Source organism: Saimiri boliviensis, chromosome 5, assembly GCF_048565385.1.
Source record: "Saimiri boliviensis isolate mSaiBol1 chromosome 5, mSaiBol1.pri, whole genome shotgun sequence".
In the NCBI taxonomy this organism is placed as follows: domain Eukaryota; kingdom Metazoa; phylum Chordata; class Mammalia; order Primates; family Cebidae; genus Saimiri; species Saimiri boliviensis.
Genome location: NC_133453.1, coordinates 15,862,669 through 15,887,303, shown reverse-complemented (window position 1 = coordinate 15,887,303; position 24,635 = coordinate 15,862,669). Strand labels below are relative to the sequence as shown.

Below are 24,635 nucleotides of genomic sequence, written 5' to 3'. Positions count from 1 at the left end.
GCTGGGATTATAGGCACCTGCCACTATGTCTAGCTAATTTGCTTTTTTTTTTTTTTTTTTTTTTTTGTATTTTTAGTAGAGATGGTGTTTCACCATGTTGGTCTGCCTGGTCTCGAACTCCTGACCTCAAGTGATCTGCCTGCCTTGGCCTCCCAAAATGCTGGAATTATAGGTATAAGCCACTGCACCTGGCCAATCTCTCTTTAGCCATATATGAGATGTTTCCTATGCACCATACCTGTTTCTGATAATCTAACACCCGATAAATATTTTTTAGGTATCATAATAAATACCATTAGGTAGTATGTCTCCTGAGGAATCAGAGGTCTTGATCCTTACTGTAAGTACATAGGGCTTATCGGAAAACAGATAGATACCATAGGCATTAGAAATGAAAAAAATTTGACATTGTTGAGAATGCTGCATAACCTACCTTTGTGTAGGTTTCTTATGTAAGGGGTACGGAGCAGACTCATAGACTGGAGTGGGTAGGGTGGCTTCATGTGGGAAATATGACTTCAGTAGAAAATACCCAGCTAGAAAGAATCGATTTAATGGACTTTTTCTAACATCAGTAAATATGAAGATAGAAGCACATGAGATATACTTGTTTCTGAAGGGACTGGTCTGGTGTTTTGTAGCAATGGCACAGTCGACTCAAAATGCACTAGGAGAATTTCTGAGCTCTATGAAATGAAATAGAACTGGCTTAGAACAGCAATAGAACTGGCTTCGGGCTCACAAGATGATACTTGGAGAGGCAGAAGAAGAGAGTGATGAATACAACACACTGCCTGCTACTTGATAATTGTATGGGGGTGGGGAGTTGGGGAGAGAGAGCATGGGGAGAAATGCCAGATATAGGTGATAGGGAGGAAGGCGGCAAATCCCACTGCCATGTGTGTACCTAAACAACAATCCTGCATGTTCTTCACATGTACGCCCAAACCTAAAATGCAATAAAAAAATTAGGTGCCCAGTTTCTTCAGGTGTAAATGGGAATCTGATTTTTATGACCAACAAATTTGTGCATTTACATATTTATAGTACTGAGAAAAGTGCACGCCACATAGTAAATGCTCCACAAATGTTAATCTTGTAATTACTAGGGCTCAGTTTCTTTACATCTCTGCCATCTCTCTCCACCTCTCAGGATTTGTGGGGCATCTAACACTTCCCAGACTGAGAACTGGTAGAGCCTTGAGGGTCCTGCCTTGTTATTCTTACACCAATCACTGTGGTCAGAAAATTCCCGTTTCTATCCAAGGCTGAATGCTGTTCATGAGAATACTTTAGGAACAGATAAAAAAAAAATATCACTTAGACTGGGGGAGGGGAAATTTCCAAAAACAAAACACAGGTGCCATTGTCATTTAAAAGGGAACGTGATGCTAAATAGTAAAGCCCATAAATTACTACTGCAGGACGCAAAGAGAATAATTTTCAATAATGAATTAAATTAAAACAAAATGTGGGAAACAGATTGTAGAAAGATTTCATCTTCGGCAATGGAAGGAACAGGTGAATAAGATGAGAAAAACTTGGTGGCAGAAGACCCGACTACAGCTGACAGGCACCAGAAAGACAAGAAACTACTGGGATCAATTTGAAACGTTCTTCACCATCTGTTCATGTCCACTGCGAATGGCAAAAAGGCTTTTTCTCTAAGTAGTTTAAATGCACTTGATCTGTCAATATTAATATTTTCTTTGTTTTCATAATTATATCTGTAGAAATGCAAATATGCCTTTTTATACAAAAAATAACTTCATTGCAGCTAAAAAAGAAAGTTTTAAAAATTATACTATGATAATTTAGATCTGGCACAATGCCATCACTACTTATGTCTATATCTACATCTGTATATCAGGATCAATGCATTTATCAGACCTAGAAAATGATGTATTCTTTACAGAAACCATTACTGAGATTGTAATTTAGAGTAACAGGTAGACCACTTTAGAGCTGCTAGGAACTGCTGGCTAATTCTATTTCATATTGATCATAAAACCTTATATCATCTCCTTTACTTACTTTACTTAGATACAAATTTTTGTGGCATTTCAGAAATATAAGCTAAAAATAATGAGTCAAATAGTTTTGCTTAGCTTCAAATCTCTGTTATGTGGTAGGTTAGTAAGAATGGAAAGTTCATTCATTTGTATATTTATTCAACAAACATTTCTTGAATTTCTTCTAAACCCCATTCACTCTTGAATTACTTTATGTTAACTTGTTTGATTCTGTCAATAACTGTACAGTAGGTAGTGATCACCTCCCAATTTCTCTCTCTTATATATATGTATATACACATATATATATATATATACACATACACACACATAAATTGTTATCGAGAAATATTCAATGACTTTAAAAAGTCAAAACGTAAAGCATCATCCTTAAAAGGTAATCACTTAACACTAATTACCAGGAAGCATGTTCCAGTTGAGGGGAGGACGAGGGCCCACCTCTCTTCTGCTTCATTTGCAATGTGTTAGAGCTCTATAATCTGAGGAACTTGGATTCAAATTCTATTTCTGCCACTCATCACTTAAATTAAGTCTTGTAACTTCTTTGAACCTCTTTTTCAAATGGAGAGAAGAGTAGCATCTACCTTAAGAAACTGTTGTGGGCAAACAAGTTAATATTGTAAGTTGCATTAGCACCATAGAAAGTGCACTCTTAAGAGTGCTCAACAGATATGAGCTATTATTATTAATCATTAAAATGAAATTTGAATCCCCTCTGCCAGCACTCTGTTTAAAGCTAAACACCTGAGGCAGAAGACAATTCATTAAGTCTCAAAGCAGCTCATTTGATCTTTGCACAGCTCTCTTGGATGGTTTTAAGTTATTTCTTATGAGGAATAAAATTCTTCCTCTGTAACTTCCTTACATAGGTCTCAGTCTTATCGCTCAGGGCCTCGAAGTACATTTCTCACTCCTCTTTCCTTTCCTCAAATCTATAAAGACAATTGCGGTTTCCCACTGAATTTGATTTGTTCTAAACTAAGCAGCCCAAGGGTGCTTAGAGTGCTGTGTTGATTGGTCTTTTCTTATTGTTTATTTTGATTTGTTTTCTTCCCAAGTCAATAGTAAAAGACAACACAATCCACTAATACAGGCACGTGTACACTCCCCCCCCACCCCCCCATTACACGCACACATACACACAGAGCTCAGCACACAGGGCTCAGTTTCAGCCACAGGGAGGGTTTGGCTGAAATCTACTTGTTAGCTTTGGCTTTATCCTTGGCCTTTGGAAGGCACAGTAACCAAATGCCTATTTCAATGCAATTCCCAGAAATGCTAAATTTGTGCATAATCAACCATTATAAAATATTTTAGGATACCTTTGCATCCAATCGGAATGCCCAGCTGAGTGATAAAACAGGGCATGGCACTCAGCTCTATGGTTATGTCTGAATAGCCATTTTCAAATATAGGTGAATTCTAGATGTAACTCAGTGTGTCTTCTGTCTTTATAGATTAATATCTTACCAATGATTTGAAGTATAAATATGTATTTATTATATAAATAGAACCATAATTATGAAAGTTGTTAACTTCATATACCAAAACATTAATAAAGCCCATGCAAACACTTAAATAAACAGAGAAACATTGCCAGCAAACATAAATGTTTATATTAAGTAAGAGACTGTTTGCTATATCAATGTTTCTCAGACTCTGCTCACAAATTGGCTAAGGCTATTATAAAAACTTAAATTCTAATTCAAGGGGATTGGCTCTAAGATTCTGTTATTTCTTGCAAGCTCCCCAGTGATGCCAATTCTGAGAAGTATTAACTCCTGTTTGTGACAACTAATTATGAAAATTATTACAAATATATAGCAGAAAACCAAAATGAGGTATTGTAGTTCTAAGTTTATAGAATGTTTTGATCATTATATATAACAAAATACTTTTTAATTGCTGTTTTAAAATTTCAGATAAAAATTAAAACTCTCAGTCCATACACACACACACACACACACACACACACATATATTGACATGGAATGTCACTCTGTAACCCAAGCTGGAATGCAGTGGCATGATATCTCGACTCACTGCAACCTTGGCCTTCCCCAGGTTTGAGCAATTTTCTTGCCCCAGCCTCCTGAGTAGTTGGATTTACAGGCATCTGCCACCAGGCCTCGATTTTTTTTTTTTTTTTTTTTAGTAGAGAAAGGATTTCACCATATTGGCCAGGCTGATCTCGAACTCGAACTCCTGACCTGGAATGATCTACCTGCCTTGGCCTCCCAAAATACTGATATTACAGACATGAGTCACCACGCCTGGCCATCTATTAATTTTTTAATAGAGCAATTAATAGTTTTGTGTTATAATGTAAAACTTTTGAGGCAGGAGTGGTGGTTCATACCTATGCCTGTAATTCCAACACTTTGGGAAGTGAAGGTGGGAGAATCACTTGAGACCAGGAGTTTGAGACCAGCCCGGACAACATAGTGAGACCCTATCTACACATAAAAATTAAAACATTAGCTGGGCATGGTGACATGTGCCTGAAATCCCAGCTATAATACTTGGCAGGCTGAGGTGGAAGGATCACTTGAACCCAGGAGGTTGAGGCTGCAGTGAGCCATGATTGTACCACTGCACTCTGGCCTGAGTGGCACAGTAAGACCCTGTCTCAAAAGATAAATAAATAAAATAAAATTTGACTCATAGATTACTATCAATAAATCCCTATAATTTTTTTTTATCAAATGATAGACTTATTCTATTGTCCTAGGAATTCAGTTGTGATGGTATTATTAGCTTCAATTTTAATCTAGTAGGCACAATAAGGGCTCCCCAAAGATGTCCACGTCTGATTGCCAGAAGCTGTGAATACCTTACCTCTGGAGTAGGAATCAGGCTGCACAGCAGGAGGTGAGTGGGGGGCAAGACAGTATTACCATCTGAGCTCTGCCTCCTGTCAGATCAGTGGCAGCTTAGATTCTCATAGGAGCATGAACTTCATTGTGAACTATGCATGCGAAAAATCTAAGTTACATATTCCTTATGAAAATCCAGTGCCTGATGGTGATCTGAGGTAGAACAGTGTCATCCCGAGATCAGCTCCCTTCCCATCTGTGGAAAAATTGTCTTCCATGAAACTAATCCCTGGTGCCAAAAGGTTTGGGTGCCACTGTATTATGTTAAATAGCAAGGGGGGATTAAGATTCCAGATGGAATTAGATTTGCTAACCAGCTGGCCATAAAATAATTAGGTTTATTTTTGGTTGATCTCAATGTAGTCAAAGGCATCCTTAAGTGGGGAAGAGGGAGGCAAAAGTGTGATAGTGATAGTACCTGAGCAAACTTCACTGGTAATTGAAGATGAAGTAAAGAGCTTGAGTGACGAAATGCAGACATCCTCCAGAAGTTGGAAAAGGCAAAGCAAAACAAAAAACAAACAAACAAACAAACAAAAACCCCAAAAAACCCAAGATTGGATTCTCCCCCAGAACCTTGGAAAGAGCTGCTGATGCCTTAATTTTAGCCAGTTAGACCCATTTCAGACTCCTGAACTCAAGAGCTATGCGAAAAGAAATGTTTTAAAGTTCTGGTCATTGGTTATAGTAGCTATAGGAAACAAATACACTTGTCTTTGTCTGAATAATTTTTTTAACATTTGATCAGGCAGTGCACGTTCAAAATGTGCACCTCTAACCTATATCCATATTCCTACTGGCATTCTCAGCTATACATTATCCAGTATGTACAAGATACTATGTAACGCCACACAGCCTGAGAAATAATTATTGGTACCCCCTTCATTGGTACTTCCAAACTTCATTGGTACAGTCCAATGAAGTTTTCCTCACAATTAATCACATAATTTTATTGTTAATGGGCAGAAAAGGCAATGACCAATGACTCCATGTAAAATGGATATAAAAATATCCATGATTTTAGACACAAATGAGACTGGTGTATGTAAAGTGAGAATAAACATGGCATATATCCCTATAGCATTTTGTTATTTTTATATTTTCAAATGGATATGTTATGAAGAATATGGAACATTGACATAAGTTTTGGAGTGAATAAAGAAAATATTGGTAAATTGTAGGATTCTCTCACACACATCTTCCCTTCTCCAGGACCATACTTTAACTTTGCCATCTTACGACCACTAGATGAAAATGTTTAAGAAACTTATTGCTTTGGTTGAAGGTTCAGCATTCACTCAACTACTTTATGATTATTGACAAGCTATTAAAATGTCAGTATTGTTTAAGTGATGCATAGACCTGCCATTAGAAAATAAGTGTTAAAGTGTCTGTGATGGGTCCATTCTCTTAAGCAGGTATCATGTAAATAGCTCTGGGATTTCTAGAAGCCCTGATCCATAAGAGAATTAGCATATTTATTCCCCAGGCAAGTTGGTCTCCTAGTATCTAAGCATACAAAAACCAGTCACTTTAATTATTTTATTGTTGGAGTTCTCAGATGAAAAACATTTGTCACACATTACATTTGCATTTGAGTACACTGCTTAATTAGCAATGGGCTTAGGCTGCTCTTTTTGAAAAGCTCTGAGACAATCAGATATGGCCCAATGAATTTGAGTCAACCTTGCCCAGAGTTTCTGCATGGACTATATCTCCTGATGAAAGATTTGACACTGTTAGTTCCTCATGTTGTCTTGGATTCATACTTCAAAATCTGATACTTGCCCTACTGACTTGTGTCCTGGCGTCTTCTCCTCTGAGACTGAGAACATGAATTTGGCTTGAATCCCTGTCTCTGCCTTGGCCTCCCTTTCTTCGCTCCCTTCTGTAAGAGAAGAAAGAAAGAAACACAAAAAAGCAGCTTAACAGTCAAAGAAAGGCTTATTTTGGATAATAAACCTGAGAGGGGCTTCTGGCCAAATTAGATCAGGAGCTTCTCTCATACAGACTAAGGATATTTAAGGGTTCAGGGAGTCATGAGGAGGGGATGCCTTATCCTCCTAGGACGTGATGGTTCAGGTACCACCAGATGTGCTATCTGTATACAGCAGAGTTTTTAGCAGCTTTCACCCCATTCTCAGACCACACAGGCCAACTTTTAGTTTGCGTGTCTTTCTCTTGTTTATCTGAAAAGGAGAGTTTTTGTATCTGTTCCCATATATCTTTCTGTAGCTGCAGGCATACCCTAGGAGCCTGCTTTTAGCTTCCCAATCTTAGAGTACCTAAAAGGAAAGGAATGTGCTTATTAGGGCCCACTGTTTTACTGGGTTCCATTGTGTAAGTGTGAAGTTTGGTGATTACTCAAAAGACTTTCCCCTCTTCTTCTGTGCCCAGGCTATCTTATCTGTGTTTTACTGTCTGCTCTTTCTGGCTGCTCATTTTTTAAAAGAGAAGTGATTTCCTTGAAATGGATGAGATTAGAAAGGGAGCTGGAACTTAAAATGGCAGTATTCATCCGAGATGGCAAGATGAAGGTGCCCCTGCCCTGTCACCTTCCATTATTGATTCATTGTGTATTTATCAAGTCCATATAATGAGCCAGGCACTGGTCCTTCACTAGGCAGAGTGAATGCAATGTTCATGCTGTGCTTTTCTTATAACATAACTGTCAGGTGCCTGGTGTTGGTCTCTACTCAGTTCTGAAACTAGTGCAGAATAGAATTTTATTACATAGATTTAATGCAATAGTTAATATTCTTTAATGGGGCTCTCAGGTTTGTTTTTAGAAGGCATGCTAATAATTTTGAGTAAAACAGATTTCACCAGCCCTTCCATGGACACATTCCTTTGTTGATTAAAAAAAAAAAACACTTTGAACTAATCCCACTTTATATCCTATTGTGGTTATTTTCATGTCAAATAAAGGAACAAAAAGTCTAACTCTAGACAACCGACATCACTGCTGTACACACTATCTGGAAAATAAGAAAACCTGAATGCAATAAACCTAAAACAAAAAATGAAGTAACATCTTAACCCCTGAGTCCAAGAAACATGGTGGACTCTTGTCAACTTCCACCAGGCTGAAACTGTTTGGCTAATAATAATTATGACTGAACAGATGACTCAATTATGCCATATGCCATTTTATTGGCCCCAAGAGTGTATCTGTGAACACAGAGAGATAAATGTAATTCATTGTTATGTTAATGAAGACCAAAGGTCATGTGACAGGCAGGTAGGAAAAAGATAGTGCTTAATGAAACATTTGCTTTTCTGTATTAAACATCATGGGAGGAAAACAAGTGTCTTAATACTCAAATGAGTCTACAGGGGCAACAGTGCTCATACATGATTTTTTTTTTTTTTTTTTACAACAAAAGCAGTTGGTCATGCAGAAATAATGTAGAATCATTTCTAAGATGTTTTCCTGGCAACTAATTTGTTGGGCGTTAGTTCTGTCTCCTTATTCTTTAGTTACCTGATTCAGTGTTACAGGTTAAGTAATTTCCACAGATACTTAGGAAAAGAAAACAATATGTATACTACAAGTGAGATTCATTTAAGGAATCATTGAAGAAAATGTAAAATGCCTGGCTAATTTTACATTTTCTTCAATGACTCCTTAAATGAATCTCTTTTGTATTCTACATGTTGCTATTGTACTCCTCATACTACAGGTGGCACACACATGTAGCCCCAGCTACTCAGGAGGCTGAAATGGGAGGATCACTTGAGTGGGGAAGTTGAGGCTGAAGTGAGTCATGATTGTGCTACTGCCCACCAGCCTGGGTGACAGAAAATGTATGTACATTAAGACATTCTTTTTAGCTTTAATATTTCAAAATACAAATCAGGATCTATAGGTAAATTGAGTTATAGTTTTTTGATTGAATCAATGTTAGTATAGCTTTAATCCCTATGTTTAGAAAAAAAGATCACTTAAAGTTTTTATTTTAATAGAATATAACAAAGGCTTAGATTTATCTGATTGCCAAACAAAAGGAATGCTGCTTTGTTCTGGAGAAACAGGACTCTGAGCTGTGATTCATACTAAAGAAGAACATTCTGTTAGATCCAGGTTCTACCAGAGCAGAAGCCTGATCTCTGCTTCATTTCCATTGTTTGCATGGCTATGTGAAAGTTTTGCTGAGAGTGCTCAGTCGAGTGCTTCCACTGAATGTGTCCCATCTTTAGTAGCTCAAAATTTAAATTCATATAACATGTTTTGGGTTATTAAAAATATAAACATCTAGTTCCTTCTTATCACTTTAGTCAAGAAATTATGATAGTTTTAAATTCATTCTTTGTTGAGGGTGAAATTTAAATCCATTTCCTCTTTTTCCATGGACAAACATGGAGAGTGTGAACAGAGGTCTCTTTCTTAAACATGAGTCATGTTTTGCTTCAACTTTTCATTGGTCTACTCTGCTTTCGGTTTCACAACCTCATATTCAGTCCCTTTCTAGTTTCTCTTTATTTTTCTAGAAGCAAAACAATGCATAGTCATCAATTTTCAGTTTATGTAATATAAGCAAAGAGTGAAAAATATTTATAGGTACTTTCTGCTTTGTTGTATCACGTTTTGTTATATGGGTTAAAAATCTCTGTAATATAGCTTAACAGTTTAACATGTCGATGACAATGAGTTTAAATTATGTGTACTTTCTAATAAGTTTTTAATATGGATTCTCATTGTGCTGAAGTTATAGATACACCTATTTTCTTCCTCACCTATATTGATGCACAATACAGTGTTGGCATTGAGGTTTGGGTTAGGGTTATAGTCAGAGTGTCTTGTTCTTTGTATTCTCCGATGGCTGACATAGTACTTCTTCCCCACCAGATGTTTGCACAGTACTTTTTCTTTAGGAACTCCAAAAATCTGTTAAGTAATTTAACAGATTGAAAAGAAATATCTCCCGCTACCAATGGATGAAGTATGTTTGCAGACTAACTTAAGATTCCATATAATGACTTCAACATACTGAAATTTAAATTGAATAATTAATCATATGTACATTTGAAAGTGAACATCAGATACTTTGATTAATAATAGATTAGGGCTAAATTCTTTTCTCTATTGATGTTTTGATGCTTTGGAAACTCAGTCTAAGGTAGCTGATTATAATTAGAAAGTACTAGCAATTGAGGTAGGTCAAAAGATTCAAGCTGGCATTGTCTCTTATTCACTGCTCTTTAGGTGTAAAGTGTATTCTAATCAATTAATTAACCAATCAAATGATGATATTTTTGTATATACATTATCTATCAGCCATAATATTGGCTCTTTAAAGATTCCAATAGGCTACCAATCTCCATTACAGACATTATGTAATTAATAAGGTAGCAGTTTCTTATTAATCAGTTTGACATATATATTTTAGGTGACAATTTATACTAGCATTACTCGTGGTAGATTATTTTTAGTGATTATTTACTTTGATAAAATATTGAACTTGTAATTTGTTAATTTGTCGTATTTTTCTATTTGTCAGATTTTATTAGGAAGCTTACTGAGTTACACCGTAAAGTCAAGCTTGGTGATATATTTATTGTTTCATGTAGGGAGGTGGGTAATAAGAATAATTCTCTAACCTTGATATTTCTCTCCACATGGAGGAAGATCAATCAATGTAACATTTCTAGTCTCTCTCTGAAGGTAAGAGAGGAGGGGTTACTCTTTGATTGTCCATTTGGAAGAATTATCTGGGTAGGCTTACTTTGGTTCATTCTTATTTTCTTTCTGAATTAAGATTGTCAGAGAGAGAAAGTGTTTGCCCATGCTAGACTGCTGATTTGGAATTTAAAACTGGCATTTAGAAAATAGAGGATGAACATGTTACTCCCGTTGGATGGATTCATTATACCCAGCAATAAGTGATCAAAATTTACTCTGATGACTGAAAGAGAGGTTAGTTTATCCATTAAGCAGATAAGATTTGTTTTCCAAGAGGATATCACTGATCATTTGTACACTGGCATGGTGGGGGTTGTTCATAAACTCTACCACAATTCTTCCTTCCCATGCAGATAGTTCTGCTTAAAGCTAAATGATGGCGCCCTCTAAATAAATGCCAGATGCACCTTACCATTTGTTCTGTGTGTGGAGGTGTCTAACTGGGTTATCTCAGATTCTGGCCCAGAAAAGCCTGTGCCAAAAACTTTCGGGGACTTGGAAACATATCAAGGCTTTTTCACATAAGTGCGTAGCACTGAAACTGCCACCCAGTCTGAAATTGAGCCCAGGATGTGCACAATCCTCCACACACCTTTTCTCATTGTGCAATCTGTCCTTGTAAAGCGGCATTTGAACACCTTACAGAAAACAAGAAACTGCCTAATACTGCCAAATAAGAATGGACCAATAGAGAAAAGTCTGTTCCCGGAATAAACTTCTGGTAGTGGAAGACTGAGTGATTTTCAAAGACAAACTGGTCTCTTTCTGTGTATATGGAGGTAGAAATCCTTGCAACTTTTACCTTTCATCATTGGGTTTCAGATGTCTCTGTCCTATTTTTGCTTCATAGCTTCTACCATATTTTGTTTTGGGGACCATCTCAGGGCAGGAGGGGAATTCAAGAATCCCTTTATTTACAAAATATATCCCTAAAATTTCATTCTTCTCCATGGATTGGAAATAAGATAACGTTCATTGACAAAAGCAACTAGTTCTCATGCTTTCTGTTAAATAGATCTGTTAGTGAAAAATCTGCTAGGTTCTGAATCATTGACAATAAATTATTACAGACATAATTTCTTCTGAAGTTTAGTGTCACTGTTAACTTAGGAAATACAGTAATTTATGTACTTTTGTTTTATTTATTTGAATGAAAACATGTATCTTCTGCTACAGATTGCACTATAATTGAATGTGGGTGTCTCAACATCAACACTAATTAATTAGAAATGTAAATTTCACAAAGACTTGATTCTAATTAGAAAGTGATTTCACCCTGAAGTCTGTCTGTATGTCATGTAAAGAAATAATACCTCATTCAATAAACTTGCACATGTAAATATGTATTATGTACATATATATGTACATATATATGTACATATATATATATATATATATACTGTATAGTTGCACAGGTTTATTTAACTGATATTCAGGCTTAGATCAATGGATTTGCTATTCTACATGTATTTCTATAAATATTTCTAAATTAAAGTACATGGAAGTGATTGTTACTAAACTTGGTGGAAAAGGTCTGAAAGTTTAAGTCATAAGAATGATGAAAATTTGGATTGATGATTGAAATGAAGGTTGAACACATTCTCCTTTCTTTTCATTTTGTACTTTTCTTTCTGTGTGTTATCTTCCTTTCTCTTTCTTTCTCCCATCGTCATTCTATCAAGACCTGACTTCACCTTTCTTTTATGCCTTCAGAAGTTTTACCCATTTTCCTGAACAAATGTACCCACCCAGACTACAAGGCTCCAGTTTCTGATTCTTCCATCCCAGTGAATGACTTTATTACTTGGATGATGTTATGCGTAGGTCAGAGGAGAAACACATCTCCTATTCATCTTTTTGATCTTATTAGATCATACATTTCCAGGCCAGCTCCCAGGAAATGTGATTCCCCATAAACCACATTGAAATTCCTGACTTTGCAAATGTGAATGACCTCAATCAGAGCACAATCAGAATATCAGACAATAGAAGTATTTTTAGTAACACTGAGTTGTAGTCAGATGGAAATATCTTTTAGAGCCCCCTCTAGGAGTTTCAGTTGGTCCATTTAAAAAAAAAATTAGCTGTTTTGCCTTTCAGCGGCGTGTGACTGTTTATCCCAGAGCATTTCAAAATATCGATTTCAATTAATTAATCCAGATAATCTTAGCCATGGCAATCTTTTTAAATGGTTATGATCATCTGGTGTCTATATACTAATGATCTGTAGCAGAAAATCCAAACCCAAATAACTTACACAGACTAGACATGTAATTTACTTCATGAAGCAAGCCAGATAAGAAATAAGTAGGTGGAGATGGGTAAAGTAGAGAGGGGTGCCCCAGTTAAGTCTGTCAGCTGCCTTTCCCCTCTAGTGGCATAATATATGCATATAACATGTTTTAACAGTGTGGATTTGAAACAGACATTGCTAAAGCTAGGCTTACACCTGCATTGCGCCAGTCCTGGACTTAAAGTTAGCTGTCTTAACAGAGTGAAACCCGTGAGCAACCCTGTTCTCAGTGCTAGAATGTGGGAAAAAGACAAGCCCAGTATCATCTGTGGCATTTAGAATAATTCTCTAGCAGAGTATTTAGTAGCAAACAAATTTGCAGAAATAATTCTGTCAAATTGAATAGGCGATCAGTCAATCAATCATGTGTTTTCATGTATTTGTAACACTGATGTTTCTTTGATGAGTATTTTATTTGTGAATAATTCGATCTCTTATTCAGAGTGATCCTATTTTGAAAAATGTATTTATTCAGCTCTGTTTGTAATCGTGAATATTTCAGGGCAGGGGAACCTGCCCACAATATCTTAAAATTACCAGCAAGTGAAAAACAAAGACAAAAATAAGTGCTGGGCTTATTTTATTGTCAATCACAGTTTAATTGCACCATTTGGATAACTGTGTGGACAAAATGACTTTGGTCAAATCATTTGGAGCTCTTTTCTTCCACATCTCACTCTTTCCTTCATGTGCTCCCAGAAAACTCCCATGCAGGTCTTTTTTAGGAGACTTAGTAAGCACTGGGGTGGTGAACAGTGGCAGGCAATGGCAGGATAAGCACATCATTTATCTGGCTGTGGATTGCAAGCAGCATGCACTTTGGGAATCTTGGAAAACTCTGCTTGTGTTGCGGGGCAGCTGCAGAGTCCCTCCTGGTGATTCTCTGGAGTTACAGAAGCGTGGGATCCTTAGAGCAGTTGTAGAGATTACAGATGCAACAAAGAACAGGCCCGTCAGTGACTTTTTAAATGCTATCTCAGATGGAAGGGTTTGTGGAAAGAGGACCCAGGAAACTGGCTTGCAGGATGTGGTGCACTTAGAGATACTCCGCCAAAAGATCCTTCAAGGAAAGACTGTCTTCCCAGCTGCTGGGTGTGTGGTCAGCCTCAGAGAGACAAATATAGAGACCGATTGAGGCAGAGGTCTAAAAGCTAAATGCAGGATGACTCTGACAGCCGTGTTAGCTCCAGAATCCTCTGTGGTATCAGTCAAGGCTGTCATCTAGACTGCATTGCAGCTAGACCTGTCCCTCTGCTCAGCTGCCTCTTCCTTATCTCTTATGCAAATATTGGACCCACGGTCACCTTGTGATAAACATCCTTGTGCCATCCTGCAACCCCATTTCATAAATCATCTTCATAGCTTAATGTCGTAAAACCTTGGGGAAAAACAGAGTGAGAAGGCCTGTGGGAGAAAGGGCAGAGAAGTAGGTGGAAATCTCTGGATCAACGGGGAAAATGCTTTGCAGGCCAGAAAAGGAGCATGAATGATGGAGGAATTCCAATGCTAGGCCAGTAGGGAGCGGTGGTGACTTCAAGGAACTGGGCAACGCATGAGCACTACTCACCTCCTAGTCATTGGAGTGACAGGCTGTGGATCCATGGTTACCAGAAGTTCTGCATGAAGGAGAAGCTAGACAATTGTTAACATGAAATTTCTGATTCTTCTAAGTGTCCAGGCTATGAGAAAGCAATCCATGTTAGTTTTCTGTTCTAGATGAAACTATATTTTTCCATCCCTTAGAAGGTTTGGTGGGGAGAGTAAGAACGTGAGCAATCGGCACAGATGTGCCCTCATTTTGCAAAGGGAAGAAATGATCATTGACTGAGCCTGTACCAGGAGCCAGGCAGTTTGATTTTTATCTGCAATGCATGTTTGTTTTCCCCTTTGCTGCTCGCTCTCTGAAACTGCTTCATATTGGGATAATATTTGTGTAACAAACTCAGCACAGGGTGAGCTAGTTAGAAACTTTTATTCGATTACCGGCGAAAGTTATGAGTATTTTCATCTCACCTTTGAATATGGTACAAGTTTAGGAATCTAACACCAGAAAGCAATGCGAGATAACATTTTAAGTATCTAGAAGAGCTGATCTAAGGAAAAGAGCAAATTTCTTTAGGTTCCCCATAAAACGAAAAGCAAATAGATGAGATGTGAGGACTTACTGACTTACCCTTTGGGCCTGATTTTCTTTGCCACTGGGACTGAAGGAGCCCCCTTGACCTGAATCCTGGGGCTGCTACCTAAAAGCAGATCTCTACCTGTGCATAAACCTGACCCTCCTGCAGATATGCCCATTTATATATTCTGTCAACCTCTGGGACCCTACGTTTTTGTTAGAGCTACAACTCCTTGGATAGAGTCACAAATAAATTTATATTATTGGGTGTTTCCTAGATCTATATACATTCTAAAACAACTCAACTCTCTGTGCCTTTGGGTGCATGGCTGAAAGACATGTCAGGGGTCCCATGACTACATTTCAGTGGACAGAGCTCTGAACTCTTTCTTCAACAGTCACTTACTTAAGTGTACTTACTCTTTTCTTCTACACTGCGTCACTTCCTCCCTTTGTGGTTTTTTTCTTTTTGTGTGAGATGCTCTGTTCCTTGACATTCAGCAATTCCTTCTGCACAAAATCCACACTCAGAAGAAGCAATCAGAAGGCCTCTTAAGGCTCACCTGCAATTGAAGGCACCATGTTGCTTGCTAATTTACATTGCAAATGTAGGCCTGGCAGCCTGAACCAGCCACTTGAATGGCTTGAACACTTTGCAGCTTCTGGAGAAGCCCGCTCTCTTTTTGTGCTGTCATAACATACCAAACTAAGCAAATAACACATACACAACATTTTCCAAATATACCATTTCCCCCAAACACTTTGCCTTCAAACACTTGAAGATTTACGCCCCCTTGATAAACACTGCCTTCTATTTGCCCATTCCTGTGTGGAATGTAAGGGACTTTGTGTGAATTCTTTGCTTTTGTTCATTTTCTGTGGGTGCCATGAATGCCTATTAAATTTTTTAGATTTATTTTCTTCAGGGCTTAGAAAGTGAGCATTTGGGGCCTACTTGGAGGATAAAGGGACTACTTAAGTGAAAACATTGACAGAAAGGTGGAAAAACATTTTAATTCTTTTCTTTCAAGCGTTCATTATCATATTTAAGACCACAGGTGTGAGCTTTGCTCTGCTCCCCATTGTGCAACTGATTAGGGGTTATGCAAAGTTAAGAGTGAAGACTACAGGAGTTGTTCTTAAGATTTTCCCCTTGAAAATGCTGTTTAGCACTATATATTTCTAATAAAACATACAAAAGAAGGGAACCACTTGCCCCAAAAAAGTCAAGAGCCACTTGGCTCAAAAAGGTCAAAACTTCAGGTATGAAAGATAAGTCCAGATGGCATCTAAACAATTCGGATCAGCCACGTATCTGGAATCTTTTATAATATTGAGAGAATATGTATTTGGTATTGCTGCCGGCTTCAAATCCATACGGGCTTGCATTAACCTCAATTCTTGAGCCCTCAGAAGAAAGAATTCAACTGAAGGGGACATAAGGCAGGAGAGACCAAAGCAAGTTTTGGAGCAGTAATAAAACTTTACTAAAATGCCTTCGAGCAAGAATGAAAGGAAGGAAAGTACACTTGGAAGACGGCCAAGCAAGCTGAGCGACTTGAAAGACAGATGTGCGGTTTGACCTTTCCACTTTGGGTTTTGTACGTTGGCATAGTTCCAGATCTTGTGTTCCTTCTCCCCTGATTCTTTCCTTGGGGTGGGCTGTCTGAATTCACAGTGGCCTGCCAGCGCTTGGGAGGAGAACTCGTGCAGTGTGTTGGCTGGAGTTGTACGCATGCTCCCTCGAGGCGTTCTTCCCTCACCAGCTGAATGTCCTTGGAGGTCAGATAGCAATTAAACGCTGCCATTTGCCTCTTGGTGCATATGTGTGAGCCCTGAGATCTTATCAGGAAGCCAGTGATCACCAGTTTCAGTTTTTCCTATCTTTTGGGAGACTGCCTTTTCCCTGGCGCCAGCTGCAACCAATTATTGTTTTAGAGAGACATTTAAAAACCGCCTGACCACCAACTGGTGGTCACCTGACATTCCTGACTGGAGGTGAGGGGGACAGCTGTGGTTGGTGCCTCTCTTGCTCTGTTCATGTCTGACTAGCTACCTACTGTGACAGGATAAACAAAAAATTAATCACCCAGTCTACTTGGCCTTGCATTTTTTCCTACATGAAATAGACTTCCATTTTTAAAAATACCTCAGAGTAGACTATCAAAGTCTCACTGCTTTTCAAATTTTTCTAGACCAATCAATTAGTGAAGCATTGATCAGATTACTATCCAAGTGGGAATTCCATGACTCTGGGGCTCTGGGATACAAAATAGGGTTAAAATAATGTCTTCCACATTTTCTTGGAGGAGTGGTTAATTCAAAGACAGAAAATACCACTATGCCACCGTATTTTAAAAAATAACTTAAGTATTTGGTATACATTCATTTACTTGTTGAACACATTCATTCAACAAATAACTTATTAAGTTCTTACTGCATGCTGGCCAGTGTTTCAGGCCTTCTGGGATAGAATGATGAAAAAAAGCAGCCATAGTTCGTGTTCCAGGGAGTCATTCAGCCTATGGAAGTTCGAAAAAAGGTGAACTGGAGAAAAGAATAGAGCCCTCCTGATAGAATTTGGGCATATACTGAGCACTGAAAGATGGATAATATAATCACTTTTAGGGAAATGTTTGGGTGGAATTGTGTGCTACATGAAGATACATTGAAGTCCTAACTTCTGGCTTCCTATAAATGTGACTTTATTTGGAAATAGGGTCTATGCAGATGTAGTCAAGATGAGATCATGCTGGATTAGGTGGGCCTACTCTGATATGACTGGCTTCCTTATAATAAAAGAAAAGGAGCCAGACACGAAGAGGAAAAACAACCATGTGTAGACGTAGGCAGAGTTGGAATGATGTGTCTATAAGACCAGGAATGCCAAGAATTGGACTTCTAGCCTCCAGAACATCAAAAGAACACATTTCTGTTATTTTAAGCCACCCAGCATGTGGTTCTTTTAATGGCAGCCCTAAGAAACTAACACAGGAAGCCAAGACAGCCAGTGAGAAAGGAAGGACAGACAAGAAACAGAACACAAACAAGTGGGGAAAGAAATATAGTCATTCAAACCACTGTTTCAACCAAAATGGGCAATGTATTCTAGAAAGAATTGGCATTTGGATGAAGAGTGTGATTCAGTGATAAATGGGGAAACTTAGACAATAGAAAAATCGATGAGAAAAAGAGACATGATCAAAGGAGCATTTTAGGAAATTAACCTAACATCAATATACAAAACTATTTACTTAAATAATCCAGCCATTTTAATAAACTGTTGGACGACAGTCTACCTAATAAGAAAGAGAAAAAATCAGTCACTGAGGACATGAAGGTACAAAAAAAAAAGAAAAAAGAAAAAGAAAAAGAAGAGTTTCTTTTTAATTGAGATAATGATTCTGTGTAACCTGTAAAGGTAATAGTTTGGACTATATATTTAAATTACTGAATTCTAGCCTTGCCTTTAAGAATTTCTCTGCCAATTGGCCAGGTAGTACCTCAAGACTCTCATTCCAGTTGAAAAAACAAGGAAAAACTACTAGCTAATAGCTAACAGGCCTAACAGCTAAAAACTAAGTCCCTTCTCAAGATTTCACAATGAAGTATATTGCATCTTTCTTGTCTATTAAGCGCTACATGAATGTAAGTAATTGCATTGTGCATTTCCCACTTAGAACCTAGCACACTTTTTAAAAATTGGTTTGTTTTCCTAATGTTAACTTGTGACCTGATTTTTTTGTGTGCCTAAAGTAGACGACTTGATAAGCCCCTTCCCTTGAAACATTGCTATAGAAAAATCTTGCCCTTCTCTATTTTCTTCACTTCTCTTCGTTCTTTTATTGTATACATATGCACACACACCCATTTCCCCAGTTACTAGAAATAAAAGTAAAATCCCATATACCATATAAACCCCAAAATTTGGGGGCATATATGGTATATGGGCATATATAACAGTCTGGCTTATATGGTACAAGTTCTTTGGAGTTTTTGTTGAGTCTTGCTAAAATTTGTGCCACACTTGGGGAAAAGCATCCTCAACATTTCTGGTGGGTAAAGAGCAATTGGAATAGAAATATCATGGAGGAAATGCTGCTGAGAAATCCCCATTTTGCACAGAATACAGGAAATTATATGTGCCGTCTTACTGTGTTCTAAAATGTAAGTAGCCAACTCCTTACTTGAGACAGTGGTTAAAAAACAAAAGCAAAAACCTAGAACATATGATTGCATTGGCTTGTAAGAACTATTTTTTTTTAATGTAAGATTTTACATATACAGAATCTTATGTGAAATATACATATATTTGAAATGGGGATCTCTCTATGTTGCCTAACAGGTCTCAAACTCCTGAACTCAAGCAATCCTCCTACCTCAGCCTCCTTCCCAGCTGGGAAGACTTCCCATCTGGGAGACTGAGGCAGAGGATTGCTTGATTTCTTTTTAGATGGCAATGTAAAAAAGATGCTAAATCTTATTAATATGCTTCCTTATCTTTGAACATCCCCACACAATATGTTAAAGTAAAATTGAATATTGACCTTCAAATCAACGTAGAGGGATTTAGACAAACCTCCATAGTTTGTGGAAATGAAACAGATGCTAGCCACTTTGCAACAAATGTCTGCCAGATACCATGTCTGTATTACTGCATGTACTATAAACATGGTTGTCCCCAGATGAAGCAACTGTCAATTTAAAAACCAGTCCTGAACAGCTATTCATGTCCTCCTGTGTGTATATATCTATCTACACATGTGAGTGAATGTGGTGACACAGAATGGTTTGCATGAATTTTAATTATTTTACTGCTTAGCAAACCTGCTTCTTTTGTGACTTTGATCCTTGAATATGACTATAGTCGTGAATATTTTTAAAATCTGATGTTTAAAAAATGTTTCTCTCAAATACTTTTATATTCTCTGCATACAAGAAAAGATTGAGGCACAGATATATTTGAACATAACTTTAAATGATTTAGCTTACTGTAATTTGGGGTGGGTCACTAAATCAGACATATAGTAACATCTTCACAGAAATATCTGGGCAGCTACCCTCTCCAAACACCTGCATGGCTGCAGTTGATTTCAGCAAACACTTGTAATGCATTTTACTAAGTCCCAGGTCTTAGATAAAGTGCTTTATGTAGGCATTACCTTATGTAATCTCCATACATTCCCTGTGAAGCTTGTGTTGCCTCATTTACACAGGAGAAAACAAGTTGAGAGAGTGTAAGCTGCTTCCAAATGTGCACAGCAAATGGCAAAACCAGGACTGATACTGGCTCTGTTTGCCTTCAAAGCCACATTCAGCTATCTCTCTATGACAGCCGAAATGTTTCAAGGAACCCATTAATATGCAGCAGACCTATCTGACATCACATAGCTACCAATTTTAACATACAGAATTTAACCAAGAGGTAAAAATAATGATAATAATGACTGTTTAATGAGTACTTATTATATTCCCTACACTGGCTATGTATTACCACATTTAATTTCTCTATCACATCCTTTGAGGAAGATATGAATATTATAATGGATTAACTAAGCGTTAAGAAGATTTTAAGTGACTTGCTTAAAGCCGCATGTCTAGCAAGAGTTACAGCTGGGATCTGAACTCAGCTTGTCTAAAAAAACTCTCTCCCACAATTTATCCTGCTTCTCAAGAAGAAAAAACCTATTTAAAATGCATCACCTTTGATGTCACATGTGTCTACTCAGTTGTTCAGGCTCTCATTTTGTTGTTTTTAACTTGTATTTGTAGCTAATTATTGTGTTTGCCCATGCATGTTCAGCCAGCAGCAAGTAAGAAGCAGGCATTTCAAGGGGTAGACAGGGAAAAGATAGCACTAGAAGAATCTGCTCCCATAGCCCCACTGACCTCGGAAGAATGTAACTGTGCTTGGCTGATTGTGAGGCATAGCGTAAGTGCATTGCAGCCTTAAAGCATTTGGTGCAGAGGTATGAGCCCTTCAAAAATAAACAGTCCCTAAAGGCATGAGCCTATTTTCAATCAGGGTACAATATTTATGCTCTTAATTATGACCCTGAGTAGTCAAAAAAGGGACCAATTTTCAAGATATGCTCTGGGAGGGCTGTGTGAAAATCACAGAAAGTTTGTCATTCTTAGAAACATTTATGTCCAAGTAGTAACTTTTTTAAATTTAAATTTTGGTTTAAAACTGTTTTAGGGTGAATTGTCTAGAAAAAAATTTAATAGGTGTCTTTTTCCTTGCTAGGAATAGATAGTGTTACTCCTTTGTTTTTCAAAACGTCACCTGTTACAGAAGATTGTTATTTTCTGAATATGTGTACAAGTGTGAGACTTTATACAGTCAAAAAATTACCTGTATTTCTTTGTGTGACACTCCAGTTCTAGGAAGATCAGTATTTCTGTTGTCTAGAAGAAATCTTTATTCTAATTTTAAAAATATTAAATTTATACATGCTTATGAAAGAAACTTTTGAAAATACAGAAAACTATAGCAAAAGCATAAGAAAATGAAGTCATAAATGAAGAAAAAACGTATTTACCATTTTCATTTTGGAATATATCATGTGAAGAATGTCAACTTATCCAAACTGACAGTTTTTCAGGTTTTTTTTTTTCCTAGCCAAGTTCTACACATTCATTAAACCATACCAAACCAAATCACTCACAATACAATGCACTGATGTAGTTCATTCTCCTTCTTCAAAAGACATCATTTTCTCTTTGTTCTACCCTCCCTTGCTGGCACTCAAAGTTCTCTCTGTAATGTTAATGTTAATGCTGGTATTAAAATCATAAACTAAAGAAAATAAGTGAAACTAACTTTCATTTGATATACATATTATGAGTATACATTTTAAATAAGGTGAGGAAAAAAACAATTCTACTTGAGTCTGAAAGGCAAGAATGGTATTTTGACATTTTTCTGTGTTTGTGTTATTCCCTGATATATAGATTGAAAAATTACTGACTTAGATAATCAGTTGTGAGGCTTATTATCTGAATAAGTTACATATCTGAAAATAAACCTTTTCAGAAATCAGATATTTTGCAATTGGGTAGAGAGAGTCAGAGAGTAAATCAATATTACATTTATAATTCAACTCTCCTAGTCTAATTTTGTGGGATATATTTTTATACTACTGAACTTATTTCCCAATGAGAAACTGACAAATATACTTGTTTCAGTGTCTCATAAAAGCTATTTATTTAGAATATTTTCTGGCAGTAGTGGTTCTGGAGAACATGACACCTTATGGAATATGGAACTCTTCATTACATAATGAAAGTAACAGAAGCCTGCAGAGCTTCCAGAACTGGAGAGATTAGGTGATTTTCCAATAAATAAGTGGGGTCAGAACCTATTTAGTGAAATAATTCATAACTGGTGGTGCTACAGAGTTCACTATCGATTCAGAGAAAACTATGAGGAGAGTCTAAATGAATCGACAAAAATCTATAAGGCGGATTACTTTAATTTTAATAAATGTCTAAAAAAGTTTTTACATGAAAAATATGCCAGGTTTCTGTTCATTGTAGGAACATTCTATTTCTAGTGCCTTTACCCAGCAATGTGCTTGTAAATCTTTAACAGGCTTTTAAAAAAAGAAAAATGCATGCAAATATATATTTTATGACACACTTTTAAATTTAATCTGCATTATCATTTTCTCTATCACTTTCCTAAATCCAGACAATCAAAACAATAAATCAAGCCCTTACTTACAATATTTATATATTTCCATTGTGTAAATGCTACTGTTGCGATGAATTTCCAGCACACAGCAGTGGTCCCTGAATATAGAATTGAAGAGATACACACATCACTGTATAAAAATATGCCATACAGATATAACAGACCTAAGTAATTAAATGAATATAATATTTATAACATGCTGGCTTTGAGTATGTTACCTTTGTTTCTAATATAATTTATTTAATTGTGAATTTGTATAATTGACTGTTTAAAAATGGGTGTGTTTAAAAACTGTCTCACACATTTTCTGAAATTTTAACAATTGTTTCTTGCTAACCTGTATTAAATACCTTTAAGCCACCACTGCCTATGCCTTTGAAGGAAAGGGAATATGAAAAAAAAGACACACAATGTACCACATATCATCTGTAGTACACATCATATCCAGCACTGTTCCAGCGGTATACTTCTAGAAGCACATGTATTATGTGTGCTTTTAGAAGTATACCACTAGAGCGGTGCTTCTCAAATTTTAATGTGCAGGTAAATCACATAGGCATCTTGTTAAAGGCAACCTGATTTAGCAGGTCTGAGATTCTCTGTTTCTAACAAGTTCACAGATCTTATTGATACTGCTGGTCTGTGGACCTAACTTTGAATAGCAAAAGCCCTGTCTAATTTCCTTAGAAACGAACTTTATAAAAGAGCCAGTCTTCCACTCTCTCACTCCATGTGTGTGTGTGTTAGTGTAGATAGAAACACACATATATACACACTCGTAAACCCTTTTACACACATACATACACATTCACACATATATACATATATACATACACTTCTATATCTATATCTGTAATATGAAATGGGACCCTCCATGTACTTAAACAAAAATGATACACAATTCAGTCATTGTGTTTTCTCTAAAACAGGAGAAAAATGGGATTTGGAATGCTGGGATGGCCTACTGGAGGAGGAGGAGGAGGAGAAATTGACCTTATCAATTCTTGTATTAAAATAAAAATGTTTCAGAAGCCCTAAATTAGTTCAAGGTTGATGAGATGTTAGGTCATAAGGAAAGTAAGAAAATATTGAGTTTCAGCCAGGAATGGTTTAAATTAATTCCTATAGGCATTTAAGGAATGTAAGTTATTAATTTAAAAAATTATACTCTAGGAAGTTTAATCGGGTGCTATCCAAGCGTGAGGCAAACTGCTTGGTACAGAGTCACTGTTTGTCATAAGCTAGGGGTATGTGATAAGCATCTATGTCCAAGGGAAGGAATAATCTGGGAAGAATCTGGATCCTGTGAGTCCCAGTGACTGGGAACATGACGGTACAGTTACGTAAACAGGAATCCAGGAAGAAGCCAGTCAGTCTTTCTCTCTCTCTCTCTCTCTCTCTCTCTCTCTCTCTCTCTCTCTCTCTCCCCCTAAGTTAAACATAAAAGAAGATGTTAACTCTGTTTATGAATTCATTTTTCTCACAGCTGCAGTGACTCAAAGACAGAATTCACAGCAGGTTTAGTAACATGATAATCAAGAAGTTTATGGTCATAAACCTTGTAAGTTTGTGAGGAATCTTGTATATGTTACCTTTTTGTCTTGGACCATAAGACAGATTTGCTAAAACCAAATCGATTTTAAGCCTGGAGGTGGGGATATTTCTTTCTGATCAGTCCATCACTCATATTGTTTTTATTCTTAGCAATTTAACCTTAAGTTTTTTCAAGGTTAATCTGTGTAAAAAAACGAAATCGATGACAAATTTTCATGAAAATACAATGATCCTGAAAGCTAGGTTCAGGAAGATGAGATTGGAGTAATTCAGGATCCTGTTAGAGGGGGTGAAGAAAAGCAGGCTTTTCATCCTAATATAAAAAGTATTTTTTCAAACAATATTATAGGGAATTTCAAAATATCTCTTTTTATCACCTGTT

General features: G+C 37.0%; 1 protein-coding gene and 1 long non-coding RNA gene across 6 annotated transcripts in view; one reads left to right on the top strand and one right to left on the bottom strand.

Moving 5' to 3' along the window:
* NYAP2 (neuronal tyrosine-phosphorylated phosphoinositide-3-kinase adaptor 2) overlaps positions 1-24,635 on the top strand; it is a 303,720-nt gene that overhangs the window by 53,403 nt on the left and 225,682 nt on the right. The window lies entirely within an intron of this gene.
* LOC141584534 (uncharacterized) overlaps positions 6,366-24,635 on the bottom strand; it is a 42,034-nt gene continuing 23,764 nt past the window's right edge. Inside the window, exons 3-4 of one of the 3 annotated variants that reach the window (XR_012517604.1) lie at positions 14,452-15,566; positions 6,366-6,796 (exon numbers count right to left, since the gene is read on the bottom strand). This is a non-coding gene — a long non-coding RNA (uncharacterized LOC141584534). Of the gene's footprint in view, positions 6,797-13,456; positions 15,567-24,635 lie in introns of those variants that run through there. The other 2 variants (XR_012517603.1, XR_012517602.1) reach the window with 2 other exon arrangements.